We start from the raw sequence: 26,015 nt of genomic DNA on the forward strand, positions 1-26,015 counted from the left end.
CTTCCTGTGTGGGTGTCCTTCTTTCTGCCTCTTGGCATGTGATGCGCTGGATACAATGACACCTAATCCCAATTTGTACTGTCGAAAATCTGTCATATCTAGGGAGTCAGTCCGCACTTATTAACTATACCTACCCACATTCACAGCGAGCGGGAGGGCAGCTGGTGCTTTACCTCTTTAAATGTCAACCAGGAATCAAGGCAGTTAAATTGCAGCGGACTCTTTTTACCGAACGTGGACACTTTTACTACCCTTCCTAGTATCCTTGATGTTGTAGTTGGTTTTGGAAGGACCAGTCCAGAGCGGTTTGCTTGCACAGTCCCCTCCCCCATTGTTAATTCTGTATGAGGGGTCCCCAGGACAGTAGAACTTTTTTCTTTGCAGAGACGATGCAGGGATAGCAGATGCATTTGCTCAGACTCCAGGGTGGGCGTTGCCTTGTCGAAATGAAACAGTTTAAATGCCCCAGACCCCATCGTTGCCGTGCACCTACTGAATGCATGAGCTCTGGAGGTACCGGTTCCTCAGTTTGTTTCTCAAACCTGTTGGCCACACCCTCACCCAGGCCGGCCTAGCCGCGATGTGGATGCCAGAGGCATTGCTAGGGGGGGTTTAAGGGGCTATAGCCACGGTACTTTTGGTTGTAGCCTCGGATAGAATCTCAGGGTCTACAACCAAAAGGTTAGCTAGCCCCGAATCCTGACAATCCTGACATTAGTGTAGCCCCGGATCTTTTTCCAGACCTAGCAACACCCCTGGTGGACACCGCACACTGCCGCGATGCTGGAGTAGGTGGGTTGCCGTCCCCGCATGCCTGGGATCTCCCCAAGCTAGATCTGCAGTTCACTGATGCCATTAGGGGGCGGGTGCTGCCTTTATTTCCGCCTCCTAAGATGGAACACCCTGCATGCACTTCCTCAAGGTGTGGTGGCCATGTTGAAATCGTCCAATAAATATATTTTGAAGTCCAGTAAAGTTAGTAATTTTGGGAAACTGCTCCCTATGTTTGTCATTTAACATCACGCACACATAAATATGCAGAGACAGTACTCCTGTATTGTCCAATTTCAGATTTTAGAGGGCCTGCCGCTCCTGTTGCTTTTTTTTACCTCATCATATTTTGTTCTCTTACACAATATTAGAGTTTATATATTTCCCTCATAAATGCAGGATGACAAGTAACAGATTTTCAGGTTGATCGGAGTCTGGATGCCTGAACTGCTTGAGTATCTCACACCTGACATTAGACACACTTAAATATTTATAGAGAGGTGATGAAATGTCAGCAAAGCTTTAAGTATTTACATTAGTTAGCTCCTGAAATACAAATTGCTACTAGCCAAAAAGCAGACTAAATGAAACACTACCAGGGGTTCACTCAATTTTATCCCTATTCGTGGACAAGGTTGACCAGCAAAGCCATGTACATAACAAACTAGGTGATCAGTAAACAATGACCTCGAAATCTACTCTACATATACCCTCAGGAAGAATTAATAAGGAGACTGGCCCTAGAACACAATGGTGGACCACCTACCTAAAAGGAATAGAGGGAATTACTCTTTGTATTAGCTGTTACAGGGAAGGCAAAGTCCTTCCACTAAACAGGGTTGTTAATACTTCCAGTGTAAGATAATATAATGTTATCTTAACTCCTCCTAAAGAGGAGTTGCCCTTTACGCCCATCCTATCACACACGAGTGAAGTTAGCATAAACTTTAAAAGAATTTAAGCACTGAATGCAGCAATTTGTCCACGTTCCTTCATTTGTAGCCCATGAACATCAAGGTACATTCGATCAGGGATTTAATTATTTATTCCACCCTCTATCGAGTGTATAGCTCAAGATTTTGTAGAACAACAGTCATTCAGTGCCAAATAGAACCTGTTTCAATTTTTGGTTTTTGGTATGTCTAAAAACTGGTATGCATAACCAAAGTAAAGGATATCAGAAGATTGGTCCAATGACAAAGGGTCATGTTTCCCTCTATCCCTTTTCGATAGTTGGCCCACCATTGTGTTCCAGGGCAGTCTCCTGCTTACTCTAAGGGATTGTTTTGCTCTTCCTGAGGGACAGTGCAGTATATGTAGAGCAGACCACGCATAATTGTTTACTGTTCCCCTAGTCTGTTATGCAAAAAGTAGACTTGCCACTTTATATCTACTTTGCCATCACTACCGATTTACTCTGTATGGTGGTTGTGAAGCAGACATTTAAATTCCCTCATACCATATGCCTCGCCTTGTAACATACTATATGCTTATTACACTATAAGTGCACATCTACATAAACCAGAATGCATAAAAGGAGCATCTGGACTGGATATACTGCTCACATGTGATATCAGACAACTTGAGCCATCTGTAGCATTTCCGGTCAGGATTCCGAGCACAATTTAAATGTTTTGCCTGCAAGAGTCTATTTTTTGTATTTGATTTGAACATTGAAGAGCTACTCGTGAAAAGTGCTCTAGAGATCTTAACTAATAGATGGAATTATAAACTATGTCCATGTCTGGAGTGGGTTCTATGTTCTTTCATCGACAGTAATTTTTATGACTGCCTTTTTTATGAGTACACAATTACGGAAAAGGTCATCACATTTGTTTTGGGCGGGGGTGCGCCCTCTTCCCCCCTCCTATTTTACCTCAACCCCTTATCTATCCCACCTGAAAATTTCGATGACCTTTTTCGTTATTCTGTACTCAGAAAAAAGGCAGTCGTAAAAATGACTGTTGATGAAACGATGGTATACCCTGACATGAGTGAGGCATCTATCCGATACCTTTTGATTCTTTATATCCTGAGGTGTGTAGTTTTGCTTTCCATCATAAATGCAGAGCTGCAAGTGACAGAATCCAAGAAAAGGAGGCATGGCTGTATATGACAAACTTGACATGGAACCACCGAAGATGTCTTTAAACTCTCTTCTCGACTGTTTCCATAATTCATAAAGAATGCATGCATTTTTCCTCGTTTGAAACATGCACGCGTTTTGATTTTATGCATTATGTGACGTGGTAGGCTGGGCAGTGAGTTACATGACACAATAATAGTGTTTTAACTAGGTTTTAATTAGAACACATAGAAAAGGTAGAGTGACCACCATTTGGTACCTTGGGGGAGTCTTAGAAACATACATCTATACATGGTCCAGTGGTTGGAATGAAGCAAAAGGCAGTGTCTCTCTCAGGAAATGGTTTCCTCACCCCAGCACCTCTGTTGGGCTTCCTATCTTAGCAAATCCTTCTCTCTGGTAGACTTACCCTAATCTAAGCAACCAAAAAGCAGATTCCTACAATAATCAACAGAAATCCCCAAAACCTATTCTTAAGATGTTGTTAGGCTCCTGGCTACTATATTCTAATAACAGAAGTCCAGAGGATTGATGAAGTCATGATGCAAAACGTATCCTTCGTAAGCCCATCCCTCTGCTACTATAGCAACAATGTATCCATTTCTTATGCAGGCTACTCACAGCCTGGGACTCTTCACCACTCTCTCCGGTGTCACCTATTGATCCTTCTCATCATCTCCTTCATGGAGTTATGATCTCTCTTCCCCTAGTCCGACTGCTGATGGGCATCTATAGTCCTGTGCTTGCTACAGTGTTACTTGTGCTCATGTTAGACAAGATGCATCAGGACCTGGTCCCAGTCCTTACACCTCTGGGTCATCAAAGGATGGTTGTGGAACCTTAAACTCTCACCCCATATTTCGCAGCCCCCACATTCAGGATCCTCCTGTGGTCTCCTCCCAGGATAGAGGTTTCACATTTCTCAATGAGGTTTCCTGTCAGTCTTTGGATATTCTGCTCTATCTTAAGCTTCCAATGTCATTCTGGGTCTTTTGCTTGACCTTTGACATCACAACTGGGCTTGTGCTAGACTTTAGTTGTCTGGCTTCTTAACAGGTCTCTTGCAAAACCCTGGGTTAGAGGCTTTCTCAACAGGTCTCTCGCCAGACCTTAAGCTGCAGGCGTCTCATCACATATCACATTTCTTTCTCTATTCTTCATAGATGTTCAAGGTCCCACATGGACCTCTTCTGCCAGTAGCAGGTTGAGACAGGTATGCCTCTCCCCTACTTTGTGTTCTTGTCAGGCAGCTGAAATTATTTGTTTTGCCCTCGTGCAGCACATAAGCATATCCACCTCGGGGTTGATGGTGGAGGTCCTATGTCATATTCCAGTTCCCACCGACAAAAGGAAGTGATCTTTCACCTCCTGTGTGGTGCTGGTGCAACAGGCTCTCCCTTGAGCCAGTTCCTTCTGCTAAGGCCCAGTGGTTTATTCCAAACCCTAGTTCGTCTCCACAGTTAGCTCCATTCTGGGAACTCTCCTCCTTCTGGTACGAGGGAGAAGAGAGAGGCACATCTGTCCCACCTGATGCTCACTCTGATTAGGATCTGCAAGCTCTTTTCATACTCATCCCAACGAGGCTGGGCCTCCTCACTCTCTACCCATAGGTAGTCCATTTTTGGGTTTGAAATTGGAAATATGATTGGTTATTTCCTCTTAAGTAGTGGACTCCTTTCATTAGCCTCTAGTTGGCATTGGAAAATTAACTGAGGGTCTTGGATGCTCCTAATCAGGATTGGCAAAGAGTTCAAGACTGGCATGGCCGGTGACTCCATCTTGGAATTTTCAGTAACGTGGAACATTACACTGAGCTGTTCTGCATCGCCCTGATCTTGTCTGCTCTGCACTCTCTCTCTGATCGCTTCCACACTGTGTAGGTGATTCCCTGGCTCCCCAGTTTCCCACAGAAAAGAGCCACCCAACAAGTAGATCTGAGAATGCCACAGAGTCACAGTCCGGAGGATGGTATGGTGACCTCTCAACTTCTTTTATAAATAACCCTCTATCTTGGGGACGGCTATGTATTGGGTTTATGTTCATTTTCCTCATGGTAATTGAGGGATGTAAACACGTTTAGTTTCCCATTTGTCATCAGAGGGAACGCTGGCATTCTGCGACTAGTCTCTCCATAGTCCATCCATTATCTTGGGATCCAGTGGGCTTATTACATTTCCTAGAAAATTACCGTTTTCATCAGATCACACTTCGAACACTCTGGGGGAGGTACAATGGATAACACTGGAGCAGCCCTGTAAATAACAGCCCACCATCCCTGTCGGAGACTGTATGGAGTTCAGTGAGAAAATGTGCAGTTCTGCAAAAAAATAAGTTGCATGTCCAACATGCAGACAACTTTGCACATTTTTAAAAGTATTTTTTTTATTGTTCTATCACAATTGTTTCTGTATAGCAATCACTCTATTAAATAATACCGCAAACAATGTTGAGCACACTCAAATTAGGTACACACAATGAAGCATTGCAGGGCTAGCTACTATGCATACTTAACACAACATATGTTGCAACATATGTGGTGTCAGGTGGTGTGGAGGTCAAGCTTCTGAAAGTCATGTTAAGGAATGATTGTGGAAGAGCTTAGCTAGTTATGGGAACATTCAGGTGTGCTTCCCTTGTGGTATGAAACAAATCCTTTCTGGACATTTCAAAATTGATTGCACTCCTTGCTATTGGTCCCATTTTGGAGTTCTCCCAACTCTGTGACAATTATACAGATTTCAGAACTAGGCAGGTGTGGCCTTATGTCAGCTGGTGAATGCTGGCATTCCTTCCACTACAAGAAGTGTAGTACACCATATCTCCACCTATTTGATCTGGTGAGAGCAAAGTCGACAAAGAGAGAAGGGAGCGAGAGAATGAAAGAGGGGAGGAGAGAGATAGAGGCATAGATAGGGGGAGAGCATATAAACATAGGAACCAAAGAGACAGAGGATACTGAGGGACAGATTTTTCTTTTACTGTACTTTCGCTAGTTCCGATAGCATTTGTGTATGTTACAGATGTCTGCGAACCACCATGAAATTTGGAGGTACCACTCTCAATTTCCAGGGTCCTCTCCTATGGAATGTACTTCCACCTGCAATACGCCAGGTTCAAAACGACCCTCTTTTTAAAAGAGCTATAAAGACTCACCTTTTAAACATAGAGTAATCTTACGACTTCTCCACACTTCCTCTGCCTCAGTCTTTTAATAGTTGTTTGTCTTGTTTTCGTTTTCTGTGCGCCCTGAGGCCCACGGGCATGTGGCGCGTAACAAGAATTAAAATAAATAAATAAATGATTTTGATGACAGCTAATGTGACAGGATCATTTGTATGACCCTGTCTAGGTAGAGGGGGGGAAATGTGCAGGAGCCCTGACCCCCTGCTTTTCAGTATTTTTGGAGTGGTGTATGCCACTTAGTATCCTAATCCTTTGACCCAATGGCTATCAGCCCCTGTCCTGGCCATGTCTCTGTTTTCTGTTCTTTCAGAGAATATGATGAGCAGCAAACACCAGACTTCTCAAAAACCTGGCATGGATCATGGATCCCGGGTTTCAGTACAAAGTAATGGAACACTTTGACTGCAAGTACGACAATACACCTGTTCCCCAGGGACAAGACCTATCAAGGAGCAGAAGGAACGGATTCATTACTCAAATGGGAATGGACTGAAATGTCCTCTTCAGAAGCTGAATGGAAGACCGAACGTCCACCTCACCAACCCCGGGCAGACTATAGGGGAGCAGTCGGCCCGCAGCCGATAACTTGAACTGGCAAGGGACTGCATAGGAACAGGGAAGAACAAGGAAGATTCCCCAAACCATTTCCGAGCAGATGTTCAACAAGAACATGAGTAATTCAATGAGAAACAACCCCTACAACCCCCTGGCTGGCTGGAGGAAATTGGAGACTGAAAAATGGGGTGGGCTATAATGCCTTTTGTAGACTTTCAGGAGAAGTCCGGCCCTAAGAAGGAAGGGGAGTGAAAGGTGTACAGGCAATGATGGAAGAGGAAGAGGTGGACCAAGAGACCAGTACGCAAGGTGTAGCTGGTGGAGAAGTTGAAGGGGACTATTAGAGAGCCTTGAGAGAGCAAAGATAAGGTGTGGGACTGAGATTGCAACCAATTTAGTTGTATGTGAGCGAGAGGCTGACTGGGCAGAATTTTGGAGGAGTGTAGATATGATATGATTGGTTATTTGTAACACGCTTCTTACGCAGATGTTTCTAAGCGCGGACCGGGGATCAAACCTGTGTTGCTCCGTGTTGTTTTGTTTCCCAGGTGAGCACATTTCCACTGAGCTATCCTCTTAAGACAAGGAGGAGAGGGGAGACTGAGCGTAGGTGTGAGAGAGGCTGGGTTTATGAGAGAGGGAGGGAAGTGAGAGTCAGAAGGGTAGAGGAGAGGAGAGTTAAGGGTTGTGTTGGTAGTGGGAACATTTGGAGGTGGCAAAGGCCAAAAGGGAGTTGGCAGGTGAAATTAGGAGACAAAAGAGAAAGAAAAGAAGAGGTAAGACCGGGAAACAGACAATTGAGAGAGGGGAGATATCAGTTTGAGAGTGGTGACAAGAGAAGGGTGAGACAGAAGTATGGCTATGGGACAGAATATGGAGAGAGAGAGAGAGAGAGAGAGACAGAGCGAGGGAGAGGGAGGATGGAGGTAGGGAGGAGGAGGAGAAGAGAGGAGACAAGTGAATGAGGAAAATATTAAGAAATGGATATCGGAAGGAGGGTGCCAGAGCAACCAGAGTACCCTGATATGTCCCGTAGGAAGTCCCTGGCGGAGCCAGCTAGATAAGACTACATCCTTGAAAAAGAGGAGAAATGTTCGAGGCACATTAGTCCATCCATATGCGCCCGCTCATGAAGCCCGAGATCAATCGACACTCTGGGACACTACTCAGCCACTGGGACATATTCCCTGTGGATAATGCAATGCATGCACCATGACCAAGCGAACCAAAAAGAATTAATTGACCAACTGCAACTCTTCGAATGTCATCTATTTGATCACATGCCCATGCAAAAAAAAAGTACATTGACATGACCACCCGCCCAATTAAAAAAAGCATTCTGGAACATATGCCTTGCTTACGTACCAAGTGTGACAATGCTCCCATGGTGGAACACTTCTCCCGATATAATCACCAGGCCAAGGATCTCTGTTGGACAGTGATTGAAAAAGTCAAATGTCCTAGAAGAGGGGGCGATATGGCTAGCCTCTTGCTCAAAAGAGAACAAAAATGGGTTTTCCGGCTTAAAACAGACTCAATTGGCCTAAACGAGAACATTCCGTGGCACTCATTGGCCTTGATCTCATGAACTCTGTGTGCCACACTGCCATTTGTAGTATAATGTGCGAAGATCACCTTTGATCCTGTGCAGGGTGCCATTCAGATCCTTCCCTCCCCATCTGATGAATCACGGGACCCATCTACTGCTCCCCAGTCATTTTTTCCATACAAGCAAGAGATGGCACACAGGCTGTCATTAGAGCAGGACCATCTACCACCCTTGGGGATCCTTCCCCTTTAGTCCTTCATGTCCAACTTATATGTGTGACCTGGTGTTTAATCTAATATGTTAACAGTTTCTTCTAAGCCCCCCTGCGACTTGTCCTCTAATTGCCTCATACTCACTGGCCTCTGCACTCAGACATCATTTTATGGTTCTGCGACAGCTGTGTGTACGTGGATAGTCTCACACTGATGGGCCACTCTGTGGGGCATGCCCATGTACATCTGTAAGCCGTCTATGCAATTTGGAAATTCCATGTTAGTACTATGTGCGATCGAATCCCATTGGAATATTAGCCCCACACTTGACCAACTGTGATGGGAGGGCCATGCCTCACCATAGGGGCTTGCAAGTCTTTAACTGCATTGGCAGGCAGATTTTCCTGCAACTGCCTGTCCTCGTTGGGACTTGCCGCGTTTGACTGTGAGTACCGCCTGACTTCCGGTCTATGCATACTGTCACGCGTACTACACCGCATCATTGGGCAGTTTTTCTTTAACTGCCTGACCCCGCGGGGACCTTCATCATTTGCCTGAGAGGACCGCCTGACTTCCGGTCCAGGCGTCACTAGCCACTCACGTGACTGACGTTACGTCACATGAGCCGGCCACACATCCTTAATAGCAGCGGGCTGCATCACAAACACTACATCTAAGGCGATCGGCAGGACGCATAGCTTCACGCGCCTACTCCTTTCACAAGTAAGTGCCCACGGACTACTCTGGCCCTTGGAGCCCATTACGTGTTATAGCCTGTTTTAGCTAATATGTGTCTTCAGATTTGCTCCTGACGCATATTAAGCTGCCAGACTGGCAGGCACTGTTGCCTGCCTTATATTCAAACCAACTACCAGCCCATCTGTTTCTGGCTCCGCCTTGAGAATCCATTTATTTATTTATTATTTATTTATTCGTATTTGTTGAGCGCACAGCAGAACGAGGGCATCGTGGGGCTTGTTACAGTGTTGCTTATACTTAGTTACATACAATTCAATTCTGTGAGGTTACATTGGACAATATGATTCTTTTTGTTACATATATGCATAGAGGGACTGAAAACTAGAAGACCAAGGTTAGTTAAAGAGAGCAGTTTTGAGTTTTTTGCGGAAGGAGGAGAGAGAAGTTTCAGCTCTGAGGTCAGTGGGTAGAGAGTTCCAGAGCTTAGGTGCGAGGAATGGGAAGACTGTGCCTCCTGCCTTTGTCCTGTTGATGCAAGATATCGTTAGTTGATTGGAGTATTGTAGTCTGGTCGGTCTGGTGGATTGAGATTTAAGTAGGGTGTCAGATAGGTATGAGGGTGCAGTGAGGTTGATGCATTTGTGTGTGGTTGTAAGAATTTTGAAAGAGATGCAGTCCTTGACTGGGAGCCAGTGGGCTGTTTTCCTGGCTTGCGTGATGTGATCTCTTTTCGGTATGCTGAGGGCTGCTCTAAGAGCGTTGTTTTGAGTTGTTTGGAGCCTTGATAGGTTTTTTTTGGAGGTGCCTGCTAAGAGCGCATTACAGTAATCTAGTTTGGCTCCTATGGTTGCTCTAGTGATGGAGAGGCAGTTATCCTTGGTTAGGAATGGTTTTATTGCATTGATGAGTTTAGTACTCACGTCTCTTTCTCTCTCTCCCCAGAATACCCGGGGTCTGGATCCATGTGTGCCACATGCATGTGGTTACACTCCACTTCCAGCTACTACAACCTGAGCAGGGACTACCTAATGCAAGGTATGGTTATACACCAGATCACTCTTATTTGTTTTCTAGGATTTTGCATACTAGATCCATAGCCCCTCCCTGCTAATTCCATTCTGGGGCTATCTGTGACCTCCCATTACTACTGTTTTACTTTAGAACGTTTAAAATGTGAAGAAGGAAGGTCCTTCAAATTTGGACCGATTGACAGCCCGCCGAAACTTACTTACCATTGTTCCCTAATGTTATTTACTACAGCAGGGAATATTCAGATGTGGATGGTGACTCACAACTTGAAATAGGATGTGGACAAACCAAGTGTACCTACTTCTGACAAGGACAGAAATATGAGTACTAGCAGTGTTGCCTATGCGAATGACACCTAACTGTGTGTAATTCATTTTCAATTGAATTGAAGTTATTAGCTCTGAGGTGAATATGGCTACATATACTTCATTTGTTTCCCATAGGTTCCCTCTTCAAGTGATCCAGCCTTTCGGCACAGACAACTTGGGGGTAAAGTATTTACACTCTCAATTGTCGAACCATTACTCTCACAATATGGTCAGTCTCCAATTTCCTTTTCTTGACTGTACCAATCGATGTGAGTAGAAGACTGTCCTGATAAAAGTGGCTTCACCTGTATATATGCCACTGAAACCGGTCAACGGTGGTTGCTACATACAAGAGGCACAAATAAGGCCTACCTTGTAGTTTGAGCGTACCTTTTGCCAACTACCCATCACCCGTCATAACTACACTACTCCACAACGGATTATGGGACTTGGTGTCTTCTTCGTTTAATGTTATGTTGAACATTGTTTGTCATTGTGTGTCGTTTTTAGACCTGAGCCCACCATGGCCGGATAGACAATCTAGTGGCTAATAAACTAGTAGATACCCCACTAGATGCCTCTCGAGTTGACCATTGGTGTACCATTTTAAGTGACCATTGAGTACTTCTCCTCCATTCTACACTTACACATAGTGGAAGAGAGTGGAATAGGACCAACAAGGCAGAAAGCATTACTTACTTAGAAATGGTTAGTTTACCTCTTTTTCTATCCTCTGTTTGTAAGCGGCTCAGCACCGTTATCTAGTGGAGGCATTGCACTCAGGCACGGATAGTTAGATATTCACTCTATCCCTATACTCTCTTTCCACCACAGCCTTGTTTGTACATGCACCCTCCCTCTGGGTTCTAGTACATTGGTCCTGGTCCACATAGGCCTCTGGATTTTTGATGAGCTATAACCAACTTTCTCACAGTGGTGTTTGGCCTATGTTTGTGTTAAAACTGCATTGCACAGGCCAGGAAGCGGTTAGCAGGCACTGCACTGAACAGGACAGGAAGACCCGTGTCCAGCAAATAGCAGGTACAGCATTGCACAGTCCAGGAATAAACATGTCCAGCAGATAGCAGGCACATCATTGCACAGGCCAGAAAAGACATTTGTCCAGCAGATAGCAGGCACATCATTGCACAGGCCAGGAAGACAGTTGTCCAGCAGATAGCAGGCACAGCATTGCACAGGGCAGGAAGACACTTGTCCAGGAGATAACAGGTACCCCATTGCACAGGTCAGGAAGACACGTGTCCAGCAGATAGCATGCACAGCATTGCAGAGAGCAGGAAGACACTTGTCCAGCAGATAGCAGGCACAGCATGTTTTCAGCACCATTTTTGTAAACATTACTCCATATTCGCTCTACAACGCATATTGTGCTGACAATTCAGGGTCTGATTCGGATGTTCGTGTAAAAACGGGCTTTACAATCGTAAATGTGCATGAAGTATACGGTTTTGGTTTCGAATGTCTTTGTTGCATCTGGATTCTGATGGCGTAATTCCAATATATTCTTATTTGCCAATCATACCAGGCTCATTTTAATTATTTTAGCCAAAATCCAGTAAGTAGCGAAAAAATGGTGCAGTAAGTTCTCATAGTTCTTTGAGAGTTCTGATTTGGGTGGTTGCTATCCCGGTTTTCAGGCCATAAATGAAACTGGCATTAGGACATTAAACGTGGCTATGTTTGCATTAAGAGATACTCTCGGTAATTACCAGAATAATTGTAAAAGTCTAAAACACCCTCAGCATAATGGGGTCCTCTATCATTACTGAAATTGATAATTCAGAAATAAGTGAAAGTTCTGGCAAATAACTCAGCAGTATTTCCTGCGTGTGCAGGTGAGCTATTATATATTAGCGTATGTTATTCTGTGTTGGCACATGTGGAAGGAACATCCCGACTTGCAGAAGTAATGTGAGTTGTCTTGAGGTCGGAGTCTCAAGACCCTTTTTGTTTTGAACTGTGTCTTTTGTAACTTGGAGAAGGGAGCTCAAGGATTTTGAACTATAACATTTTGAATTTAAGAAAGGTGCTTGGTGACGAGGAGGCTGAAAGAAACCAGAGGGCTGGAGAGAGCTCAGAACTGTGACTTTGGGCCTCATTACACGGTAGGCGGTAACGGTTAACGGTCACCGGTAATGGTACCGGTGACCATTAAGCCTTACCTCCTTACTACGAGGTCCCTTAGCGGGTTGGTACTTTTTAGCAGGCGTTAAAAACCAACCCGCTAATGGACCTTGGTGCTAATTACGGCCCCGCAAATTTGCGGTAGCGTAATTAGCACCTTCCCCATTCCCATTATGCCCTATGGGGCAAAAATGGGAATGGGGAAGGGCAATGGTGGAAGGGGGAATTACCGCCCCGCCAACCTTGGAATAGGGCGGTAATTCCCCTTTCCACCAAGGCGGTGCCGGTATTTTACCGGCATGGACCAAGGTGTTATTAGCACCTTGGTCCACCGCCTACCGTGTAATGAGGCCCTAAGACACTATTTTGGTTGACTTTGACATCCCTGCACATTGGTTGATGGTAATTGTGAGGGCACGGATAGGTTTTGGACATGTACAGACTTTTAAGTTGAAATCTTTGACTTTGACTTTCCTAGGAAGGGAAATCTCACCTTAGTATAGGGCAAGTTAGGCCTTTAACCATCCTTACATTTACATTAATAAGTATATTTTGTTTGAATTTTAAGTCTGTTGTATTTGTCGTACTTGCATTATGCTTTCAAAATGTATATATATTTTTAATTTGCAGTCCCGTATTTGTATTGATGTATTAACTAATGTGCTGGACCCACATCAGAATATCTGCGGCTAAGCACATTTACATTTTATGGTTTGCATGGAGGTATTTATGCTATTAGGCAAGGCCCACTTACACATCTGAAAGTGGCCCATTTTCGTAAATCAACACTTTCAACAAATAACCAAATTTGCCACTAACTCCATAACTGTGGGACATTAACTTGGTAACATTTTCAGAAAATAAGTCCACAATCACAATCTGTCCCAGAGAGTCAGTAGAGAGAGCCCCGCATAATCTTCCAGCTGTCAATTGGAGACTCACACCACCTTCCATGCAGCAGGAGCACAGCAGCATGCTGGATGAAACCTAGAGAGAGAGGAGGGAACAGACAGAAGGGAGAATGTGAATGAGCAAACGAGAGAGAAATGGGAGGGACAAAGTCAGAGAGATATAGACAGAGGATAGAGAGGGTGGAGAAAGATAGAGAGGCAAGGAGGGTTCAGAGAGACAAATGCAAAGATCTTGAGAGAGAAAGAGAGAGAGAAAGGTTTGACAGATAGATAGAACTATAGACAGAGAATGGGAGTTAGTGAGACAGAGAGAGCAAATGTCTAGGTTTTTGGAGTTACGTTTCATCAGAATTGGCTGAGGTCTGGCAATTATACCTTGTGGTACGATTGTACAATATCACATTTATGTGCCGTAAGAAAACAGATCACACATTCACGTATTGATGTCTCATTGTGAGTGGTGACACTGGTACTGTGCTAGGAGCCCAGAGTACTCTCACCCAATGGGTCATGTCATGCTTGAGTGACTGTGACAGATTTCCATCTGCTAGGGAGCTCTCCTAGATTTTTGGGAAATGTTTGAAGCTCTAGCAAATGGATTATTTCATGAAAGCCAGATCTGCTCAACAGACCCAGTTTCACAAAGCGCTCTGTGTTTTAAAAACAGGTGTTGGTGGGTTTGCACCCAGATGAGCCTGACAGCCATTGGTGAAGAACGTAACTCATCAACATCCATATATGAGACACCACGTGAATACTTTCTGCTGGACATCAGTAATTGGCGTGCCAGCAGCTTGTTACGCCTCACAGCACCTAACATCAAAGTGTGCAGAGCTGAAAATGGGCACACGCACATACTGAGTAACAGAACTTCTTGTTGGTTTCCTTTTAAAAGAGTGATTGATACTACAGAAACGCTTTCATGTCACACAGCTGTCTACTGACACATCTCACCTTATTAACCCAATATTATGGGGTGAGGGAAAGTATAGTCTGTGTCATGACAGTAATTCACTCTGGAAGCCGCAGGTAAGATCATCAAACCTCTGTATTCAGTTGCTTCACAGGTACAGATGTCATCAGTTATATTAGCTAAAGAGGAGGTGTAAGGTAGCTAGGGGAGCCGACTGGCTCCCACCATCCAGGCTACAGTTCAATTGCCTCAGGTGGAACACTCAGACCACTTAATGATCCACTGGCATTCCAGCACTCACCAAGCATTCTACAGATGACCTCACTCAGTCAGTCATGCATGGAGACAGATAAACAACAGGAAGGACAGACCCTAACACCTCCCCTCATTCAATAACAGAGACAGGGAAACACAGCCCTAAAACCTTCCTTCCTACTAACAAAACTTTCCTTTACAAACTACAACAATTGACCAAACAAGAAACACGTTCACACAAGGATACACACACTCAACCTATATCTGCTTGGCAAACCTGAGCAACAGTAGTCCAAACAAACGTAAGTAGCATTCTGGCAGTAGACCCACACACCACATTGCTACACACACAACCAACACAGAAAACTTGGCTCCTACTCATCACTGCCACCAATGAGTCTCAATGCTGCCATCATTGTGAAGTACTTGCCCCTATATGGGCTCAACTGCACATTTGCAATTCAAAAACCAACATAACTGCATAACACACAACCTACTCATCGCTGCCACTAGTGAGTCTCAAGACTGCCACTCAAACATTGGGCACGGTGCACGGGCCTACTACACCAATGATACGCCATACTAACCTTCAAAAACAACCAGGTCCAGGTGATGGTGAACAACCTACCAGATGCTAAATACGCTGATATGACCACACTCTACTACTGAAGCCTTTCATTCCACCAATCATGCAGTTGGCGACAAACAACTTTACATGCTGTGAAAACCCACAGAGATGTTGCCCCACGAAACACAGAACCCTACCACCAAATCCCAGTGAGTTGGCCAAACAAACTAGGGCCTTCTATGTCAAAAGACAAAATCCACACTCCAAACCAATTAAACATCAGCAGCAGATGATAATAACATAGTTGTCACATGACAGCAATCATCATGGTGACGATGCTGTTAGTATCAAATAAACCAAAATATTCTAGATTCTTAGACAGGGCCCAAACTAACCACTGACTTTTCCAGCCAGTTGAACAAGTTCACACCAGGGATCACCTAGCGCCATCTATGCTGTGAACCACTCTTAGTCCAGCAAGCCATGCAGCCTTTTAACCACTGGAACCTCATCAATTCACACAATCGACAAACGACTCTCAGATATACCTCCATATGGCAAGCCACAGCCTTTTAACCACTGGATACTCACTACAAACCCAATATAGCAATCCACTCTCAGATGTATCCATCCTGCAAGCTGCAGACTTTTACCACTGGATACACATCCATGACTGCAATGTGCGAGGCGTCCCACCCACACCAGCCATTACAACTCTCAACAGGTCTAAGTACATGTACTAAACTAAGCATTCATTGTTAACATTTTAGAACAGCAAGTTCTCACAATTCCTCAAGTAACGACTTCACTAATAGCCCTAAAGTTCCATTGCTGAATTTCCCACACAACTTAAATGCTGAAATTCCTCAAAATATTATTTCTAACACAATGCCTTGTCTAATAAACCCTAAAAGTCCATGTTGCATTTTCCCGTAACTTAAGCACTGAAATCCCTCAAAAATGTTATTTCTAACATGCTCCATAATACATTTCACTTTAAACTCTCACATGTGATTCTGCTCATCCATGCATACACCACATGCATCTAAGCACCAAAACCACATACACATCAATGTTCTGCTTTCCAATATTACGCTTAAAGTCCATGGGCCTCATTACGACAATGGAGGTAGCCATGCCGCTATTTGTGGCATGGCTACCCCCATACCAGGTACCGGGTCCGGGTTCCCTGAATGGGGAAATACCGGGCCATTCCGACCTTGGAGTGCCCGGTATTTCCCCATTCAGAGAGCCCAGACCCGGTACATCGCCATTCCCATTTGAGCCCCCATAGGGAGTGGGGAGGATGCAAAAAACGGGTCCGTTAATGATGGGCCCGTTGTTTGTATCCCGGTCTGCTCGCGGGACCCGCTAAGGACACCTGCTTTTAGCATGCATCCTAGCGGGTCCCGCAAGGAAACCTTGTAATGAGGCGGTAGGGGGTTAACGGGGCCGGCAGCTCTACCGGACCTGTTAACCCCCTACTGCCTATTGTGTAATGAGGCCCCATGTCACCTACACATCATCAAAAATGTTAAACCAGTGTACATACCATACATCCAAGTAACATCCACATGCTCTCTTCATTGTAACCTTTTCTTATCCAGATGTACCTTGAATCAAGGTACCCCTTGACATGCCAACATCACGCAGATCTCCACTTCCTCCTAAAACAGCAGCCCAGCCTGCTTCCCTACAGCCAAATAGATGAAGGCATGACTGGCAAGAATCATAATGAGACTTGGGAATAAAACCCATCTTTAAACACAGTACCTTCAAATGGAAATGGGTGCAGGGACATACCACAAAGAATCAACAGTGCTTCCTCCTGTTTGTTCCACGTTGTGGTGGGATGACAAAGAAGCTGCAAATAATACCCATCATTAAACACAGCGCCACCAAACGGAAATGCAGCTGTGCTCTCTTCCCTATATGCTAGCCACGCAGAGCTCGGTACAACTGAAAGAAGTCCTTCCATTCTGTTTCGTCATCCAACCACGTTGATCCAGACGCGAACTGTCACACGACTCTGGTAATGATGCATTGCTGCGCCAGGCGGTGCTTTTCTCCAATAAACCTTCCGATCTTTGAAACACACTGTGCAGGGAGCATGTCTGAGCTCCCGCAGACCAACAGCCCCAACGGTTATACACCAGCAGGTGACAGACCGCATTGCATTGCCACACATCTTTAAAACTCGCCAGGCCTCATTTGGCATCATTCACTACAAATGCGGTGGCACTAATTCTTAATTCTCCTTGGGCCCAAAACCTCCATCAGCGTGCCCCTCGTGGTTCAGGCCCCACCACTACGCTCTCATTATACACGCACCCGCGCTATCCTCCATCAGTGAGAGCATACCGGTATCTTCTGTCCAAGCACACTGGCCTTCCTTAAACTAACAGCCTAATTGACTACTTGACCAAACAACTGCCGGCCGCCTCCGTGGCTCCTCTCTGGTGCCTCTTTACCCGCCCTGGGTGGTTCTCTACTCAGATACCTTGGTTCTTATGGGCACTTTTTCATATGCGCTGGTGGCACATTGAGAGCACTCAGACACTCTTCTTCTCCTCCGCACCAGCCCAGGCTGACTACTCAACTTCTGTCCAGGTACCTGGCTATTTTTTCCCGGCAGCAATTAATGGCTATCCACTGGTGCCTCCTTACTCACCTTGGGTGGTGGGAGACTTATTTTGGGGGGCAGCGGGTCCTCCCTTTCTCCTTCTCTCTGTTCCTTCCTCCTGCCCCCACCCCCTCCACTGCTGCAATTTCATTTCTACAAGTCTCATTCTCACAGGTACCTGGCTTCTTCTTTCACTGCCTGGATCTGTCCCAAGACTGACTTGTCGCCAGCTGTTATGAAAGTAATTCACTCTGGAAGCAGCAGGTAAGATCAACAAGCTGCTTTATTGCTTCACAGGTTCAGATGTCATCAGGTACATTAGCTAAACAGGAGATATAAGGAAGCTCAGGGAGCCCACTGGCTCCCACCACCCAGGCTACATTCGTCTAACTGCCTCAGGTGGAACACTCAGAACACTCAATCATGCCACAACATTCCTGCACTCACCCAGCATTCCGCAGATGACCTCATCAGTCAGGCATGCAGGGAGACAGGGAAACAAAAGGAATGACAGACTCTAACAGTGTGGGCATTACAAACGGCCACAGTTAAATTCACTTTTTGCAGCACTTGGGTGACACTTTTATAAAGTGCCACGACCTGTTTGTTCACTGAAAAGTGTAAACACAATTCTGGTTGTCAAATCTGCTACAATAGTGGTAGAAGTCTACAATCTCAAAGGGACATTTATGGCTACTTCAAGAAGATGCCCTCCAAAAGACAGCAGGAATGTGTAGAACCAAAGTAATTCTGATGTTTGCATTGGCTTTGTTTTGCAATAAGGCAGGAATTCATTTGAAAGTTAAAAAGCAGTTTTCAGTATAAATGTACTGCCTCTGGAATTGGTAGCTGTTTATTTTATTTTTATTTTATTGTTTAAAACGCAGACCTAGCTCGAGAGCAGCGGAGCACTGTACAGAGAATGGGTAGCCGGCATTTGGGCTGGCATATTTTAACAGTAGTGTAGTACTGTAATAATAATAATAATAATAATAATAATAATAATAATAATAATAATAATAAAAATAATAATGATTTAACATTTATATGTGAGGTCTTTGTGTCTGTATGTGCGTCCATTGGAATTAGTCCTTGGTCAGGTGTTGTTGAAAGAGACATGTTTTAAGAGATTTGTGAAATTGGAGAATTGTTGGGGAATTTTGAGCTGACACCGGGATTGAATTCCAGAGGGTGGGTGCATGACAAGAGAAGGATTGTGTGCAGGATTAAAAATAAACTTAAATCAATATATGATTTGATATTGTAGCCTATCAAAAGATGCAATTATGTTGACCTAAAACGTTTGATGACAGAACCTGTGTGTATAAGTTGTACGGGACAGAGTTTCACTCGAAACAACCCATTTGGGTGCAGTCCTAGAAGTCCCATGTGTTCTCTCTGGGAAAGTATGTCAATGTCAAGGAAAACAGGATCTACTCCCCATGGGGTGGGAGGGAAACTATGATTCCAATTTTAGACTCTTCTAGCCAAAAGGTCATCACACCAGGGTGCTAAATGATGGAGTCCCTTTGATGCAGTGAAGACAGGTGAGGAGGCTGGAGTTGGAGTAGCGCAGGAGGAAAGTACAGTCCAGAGAAATGTCCCACCATCTTGGAATCTCTTAGATCAATCACACGTCCGGTGCCTGCTCCCCACTTCCTTCAGGAAAAGCACTCTTAGACGGTTTATAGTGATAATTTCGAAAACAATAATGTGGAAAGTCATTATTTTGAAAAAAAATGTCAAAAAAAGAAGTCAAATTTTTTTTTCAATACATTTTTTTTTTCGAAATGGGGGGTTCCCTCCCAACCCCCCTTTTTTAATTTTTTTTTTTGTTTTACCCATTTTTTTTACTCCCGGACCCCAAAACAAATATATAATTTAAAAAAACGGAATTCGACATTTTTTTTTCGACATTATTTTTTCAACAGTTTTGTCATTCGACATTATTTTTCGAAATTATGACTGACCACCCTCTTAGACATACATAACCAGCAAAAAAAGAACGCTGCACGCCACAGCCAGGATGTGACCCACATAGGAGGCTTAAACGAGACCAATCCAGTGCTATAGGTTGTCTATTTAAGGGGATGGAACCATCTTTTGACTACAGAAGAAGGCGGATGTCACCTGGAACTGTATCAGGTTACAGTCTCCGCCAAAGTTCTCGTCCATAGAGAAAACGATAAAGATTTCCTAGAAATTAGGAAGCCGATCCCAGAGGAACAGAGTGACATGCTGCTGTAACAAGGCCTACCTGACTTCTGAGCCACTGGTACCCAGGACTCTGCCTATTGCAAGTGCCCTCTGGCAATCTTCCTAGTTTCGAAGGGCAGAAGAAGACCCTAGACTGGACCTTACGGAGCCAGTGACCACGGAACAGCTCTGGGCTCCGGTTCACACTTCAAACCACCTGTGCTCTATGCAAACCCAGATATCCCCTGCCTGTCCCAAGCTACTTCATGCACGGTGCCATTGCTGCTTGTTGAACCGCACCAAAACCCGTTCGACACAATCACCAACCTGATGCTGCATTGCAGTCTCAAAAAGCTCCCAGGCTCCTAGATATAATCTTTTAAGCTAGAGTAGCAAGCACATAGGTATTGGTAGTGGTTGTGTCCCCTGTGGTCTGGTTCAAATGGCCAAATTGACATACTCTACTTTTTTAAAAGATATATATAGTGTGGAGCTCAGTAGGTGTTTCATTCTCTACTCTTCTCGGTACACAGCGGTAGTCATTTGGTCACAGTGAGGTATAGTACTGACACAGTGTAAGCAGCCAACAGCACTCTCATTCTGTGGATGATGCGACATTGGTTTGATAGGGCACACTACCAATGTGAGGTAGGCAGTAACAATATCAAATACTGTTTGATGTCACATTGACATAATTGTCGCATTTATCGTTGGAATGCTGTGAGCAGCTTGCGATCAATCGGTGAGTGTGTGATGTCACATTTGGGTTTAATTCTAGATTGGCAATCTGTTGCCAGTCACTGTTCTCTTATTCACTGAACAATGTCACATTTGTGTGCTGTGTTGCATAGACACTGTTCAACGAGTCTAAAACACTGTGACTCTGGGCCACACTTCAATATGATGTGTGACACTGGATGTGACTCCTCGGTGTGCCTCGTATTTAGAATTCATGAGATTATTGGGAGTGTTTCTCTAGTCCACAATTCTGAGTTAGATGGAGAAGGTTTGGGTCCCCTTGTGTGGAATAAAAACGCCTTTCAAACAAAAGTGGCTAGTGTGGTCGCTCCAGTTGGCGATGATTTCTCTCACTGCTTTATCCACTATGTGGCCAGGTAATCAGCAGTATTTTCTGCATTCCTGAAAAGTCACATACCCATTTTTCCTGCCATAAAAACAATGAGACTGGGATTTTCTGGAACTGTGGTTTTCATTTTTGGGAAATACAGGCGTTGGCCAATTCTCCATTTTCAAAGCTTACTGGTGAGTTATTCATGCAGCAACAGCGTCTGAGCTCTTTCTTTAGGGTAGGACAAAGCAAGCAACACAGACAGGTAGCTTGAGTGTAAAACTTGTGGTAAAAACTGTACATAACATGCTAACCTGGCTTAATACCATCACAACATGCTAATACAAAGTGTTAAACTAACCATTTCCAAGCCCTTAAATCTCACCCATGTGTGTTTTGATTTGTCTTTCGTCTTTTGAATAACAGATGGTGTGTTGAAAGTTTAATAAGCTACATACAGAAAAAAATCCCACCCTCAAATTGCCGTACTCATCTCCAGTGGCTGTCACCATTCTCAGCCGCAAGCCCAGCTGCTCTCCCTCAATCAAATGTCGTGTCGACTTCTATCATCTTTTTGGACCCTACTCCTCTCCCAAGTCTTCTTGCCCCAGACTAGCCTGTCATACGGAGTCGAAGCTAACAGCCCCTCCCTAACTTTTCGTCCATTCCAAAAATGTTTCTGCCTTAACAAATGCAACTACTTCTCTTTACTTCCCCCTTGTGGCAACACACATGGCAGGATCATCACACCAGCTACAAAATGTTTACAACACAGTTAAAATGACTTCTGAATGCCTATGCCTAGCACAACAAAACTGCTGGATCCCTACCAATACTAGTACATAAGCCAAATACCCTGAGGAACACTCCCCCTGAAGAACTAATTCCCTCACCCAAAATAAATAAATATCCTCTCTGCCCCCTCCCTCTTCAACCAACCAAATAAGGGAGTGGTTTGGCAGGGATCAATAAACCAGCCCCATTGTTGGATATTCTCTATGCTTCGACTATTTGAATTGACAGAGGCCCCTCAGCTCCCAATCCCATTCCACCACATGTTACAGGCTACTCCACTCCCCCAAATTCCAAGTGGGCAGACTCAGATGCCTCATTTCCATGGAATCCCCAGTGAATGATCAATCAAGCCACACAGACATGTAGATTGGGGGTGAAAGGTTGCTTTACTGTGACAGGTCCAACATTCACAAAAACATGTTATCCTGGCTTGCCGCCTTAACGGACACATGCCTTCGCAGCTGGCTAATAGAGTGAGTCAGGGTAGCCTCCTGTCTACCTCTCTCATCCATATGAAATATATGTCCTCCAACTCTGCTTGCCCTGAGCTAGCCTGTCCATATCCAGGCATATCTAATGGTTCCTCCCCAACTTCCCATCCCTCCCTGAAACGTCTGCACAGAGGGAAATCCCTCCTTCAGGCTTTTCCTTTCCCCTAAAAAACTACTCCTACCCTACACTATCTACTCTATGTAATCTTCCCCACAAAGTCATTAAAAAAGGTATTAAAAAAAGGTATAGTTACACCAGATGCAGCTCTATAACCAAAAAGGACAATTGAATACCATCTTTTCTGAACATTTGTATCACCTTATACTATATACTGTTATAAATGGTATTCAGTGATTCCCTCGAATATAAAGCATCGAATGCAAAAGCCTCGAAAAAAATGTATCGAAAAAATGAATTTTTTTGTAGGGAAAGCTTTTATTTTTTATTAACACGGGTTTTAAGCAGTAAAAAAACAGGGGTTGAGGGGGGCCCCATTAAAAAAAATGAAGAAAAAAATGCATTTTTCAATGCATTTTTTTTCGAGGCTTTTTCGAGGCTTTTGCATTCGATGCTTTCGATGTTGAGGCTATCACTAGGAACATTATACATTATGTTGGCAGAAAGCAAGCATTGTGATTCTTCAGTCCCTAAACAGCTCACATGAGTAGCAGAATGCTGTATTTAGACACCTCAATAGCACTTACACACAGTTTACACCAGGATACAATTTCTATACACGTAAGAACACAATTAAAAGGATATTTTGTAAAACAAAATGTTTGTACAGAAATCACATATCTGAACGCAAATATGTACAGCCCAACATACCAGATGCAAAGGCCTTGGGTCAGTTAAACAATGCAGAGGGAATGTAATGTTTACTTTCAAACAGAGTAACATGGTTACATTCCCAGGCCAGAGCAAACTGTATGTAACTCACTTGCAGAATAATGAAGTATGCATGTTAGTTATGAGAATGACATTAGCAGACCAAAGGCATTGCAATATTGCAGGAATAATGGCAGACTGGGCAAACAAGAGAGTTTATATGAGTAACACAGATCTCCCTTATGAAATCAAAGCAGATTCTAATCGCAGGCAATCCTGCCCAGGCGCCAAATTTAATGGGCTACTTTTTTTTTTTTTTAAGTCAAACTGGCTTCTCTTTAAAAAACCTGTGAACTAATTGGACACCCTTGACTAGTCTACTAGGCTGGATGGCAGATTAAATGTGTGCGACTAATGAAGTAAAGATGGGCGTCTATTCCAGAAACATTACCACGTTATTCACACCAAAGAAAATAATGTTTTATACTCTAGGACATTACACAGCGCTGCTGGTCCACTCACAATTGTCGTAGCCAAGCCAAATCTGGATTATAAATATAGCCACAAGGCTTGGGCACATATACGTGAAGACCAAAGCCCTAGGGAGAGCAGAGGACATGAGACATGGCCATACCGGCTGTGGGAACAGAAGGCTGACAGGGCATCATGAGGCACAGAAGCCAAGGGGAGCCAGTTGTAGGAATGAAGCCAAGAAGGGCAGAAGCCGAGATAAATCAGACCTGGGGTCTAATCCTCCAGGAAATGATTGTTATGCATGCATTTGGAAAATAGCAAAGATAATGCAGCTTTGTTTTTTAGCAAGTGCAGGTTACAGAATGCTGCATCAACAAAGAGTTGATGGCTGGAAGGTTTAGACTGAATCTTAACCACTGGCATTGCTCGGGGCAACCCTCCAGACCATCGTTCTTCGCCTGCCAAGCCATTACAGAAGGGGAAAGACCATATGCAAATCAGGCTTGGCCCCACCCCAAAAGGGGCAGTCCAGCCCGAATTGCTAGGTCACATCCCTTCTGCACGAGACCACAAGCATCCCCAAACATGTTTCACCCTTGTTGGGGCTCATCAGTGAGGAGTAGCTTGGGTCTCTAGGCCCGGCAGACTTTTTGAATGAATCATACATTGATGATATCTTTGTGATTTGGCAGGGTTCGGCCTCGGCTCTCCAGGAATTTTTCTTGTGGATCAATAGGCAACACACAGAGATCAAATTTACAATTAATTCCAGCATAAAAGAGATCCAGTTTCTGGACCTCAGAATATACGTGAGGAATGACATCCTAGAGTGCTCACTATTCAGAAAACCTACGGATAGAAACACACTGCTTCATTTCTCGAGTTTCCATCCGAGGGGAGTAAAAGAGAATCTTTCGTATGGTCAATTTCTGCGACTGCGCCGAAATTGTACATCTATTACTGAATATACCACCCACGCAGATAATCTCAAAATGCGTTTGGTGGCAAGGGGTTACCCAAGTAAATTGGTCTCCAAGGCGGCCAAAAGAGCGAGATTCACCCCTAGGGAATGCCTCCTCACCCCAAAAGCACATACTACTGAAGAAAAACTTGTTTGTGTGCTGCCTTATTCGACGCATACGTATGCAGTCAAGAAATTGATCAAGAAATTTTGGCCTTTGGTCAAATTGGAACTGAGCGACGAACCAATACCCCTTTTTGCCATGACTAGACAGAAAAATTGGAGGGACCTGTTTGTGCATGCAAAATCACAGGTTTCCCGAAACAGAACCACGGGTTGGGATCTCCGCCCATTGGTGGGACACTTCCCCTGTGGGGGCTGTTCTGTCTGCAAATATACCAAAAAAATCAAAGAATTTCAGGTGAGAGACAGAAAATGGGATATCCGTGGCATGACTAACTGCAAAACTCCTAACGCTATATACTGTATCCAGTGTCCATGTGGCCTTAAGTATGTTGGCCAGACTTCGAGACCAACCCACACATGTATAGTAGAACACAGATCACGTATCAGGTGTAAGAACATTAACGCACCACTAGTATCTCACTATATGGAATATGGTCACTCCCCTGAGGACCTATATTGGTGGATTTTGGAAGCTCTCCCTAGACAAAACATCTCGCCACGCAGCCTGAACTTGGCTGAGGCCAGGTGGATACATCGGCTAGATACAATTGAACAGGGTCTTAATGAGAGCAACCCTACACGATGGTGATTGTTATCATCCTGGTCTCGGTTCCTTTGTGGGCCCCCGTCCGTGAACTAGGGTTTGCATATTAGGTTCGAGCCATCTGGCTCATCTCTTTGCTGCTTTTCACTTTAAATATGTTTATTTACTCTCTTTATCATTATTCTTTAGTTTTTAGTTTTAGGTTTGCTTAGGCATTCCTTTTACCCATTTAGTGGTGAGGGCATTCTTTATAGCCTGATTTATGACCCCTTATTACTTCATATCTCACGGCGTGACGTTGGGTTTAATTAGCCCCTCAGTGTGGGGCTTAGTAAAAGTTCCATCGACACTTTTGCAATTTATCCCTGGTCGTCGGTTTCAGTTTCTAGTCCCATTTCTTTGTCTATGCATGGGCTCTGCATATAGACACCAGTACTTTAGACTACCAGGTGTCCTTCCTTTGTTTCTATGGACCTACAGTCGGCGCGCGTACACCGCTTCTCCCGTGCTGGGTTATGCGGATGATATAACACCGCGGACACGGGGTGTCAAGTGGAAGGCTTTCTACAAAGTCACGTTCGGCGCCTTTCTCGCAGAGTTGAGCAGCGTTTCCCAGGTAGGCGCCGCATTCTAAAGTTACGAGTCACCATGTCCGAATGCCCG

The sequence above is a fragment of the Ambystoma mexicanum genome, chromosome 1p (genome assembly GCF_040938575.1).
Source record: "Ambystoma mexicanum isolate Mex_15411 chromosome 1p, UKY_AmexF1_1, whole genome shotgun sequence".
In the NCBI taxonomy this organism is placed as follows: domain Eukaryota; kingdom Metazoa; phylum Chordata; class Amphibia; order Caudata; family Ambystomatidae; genus Ambystoma; species Ambystoma mexicanum.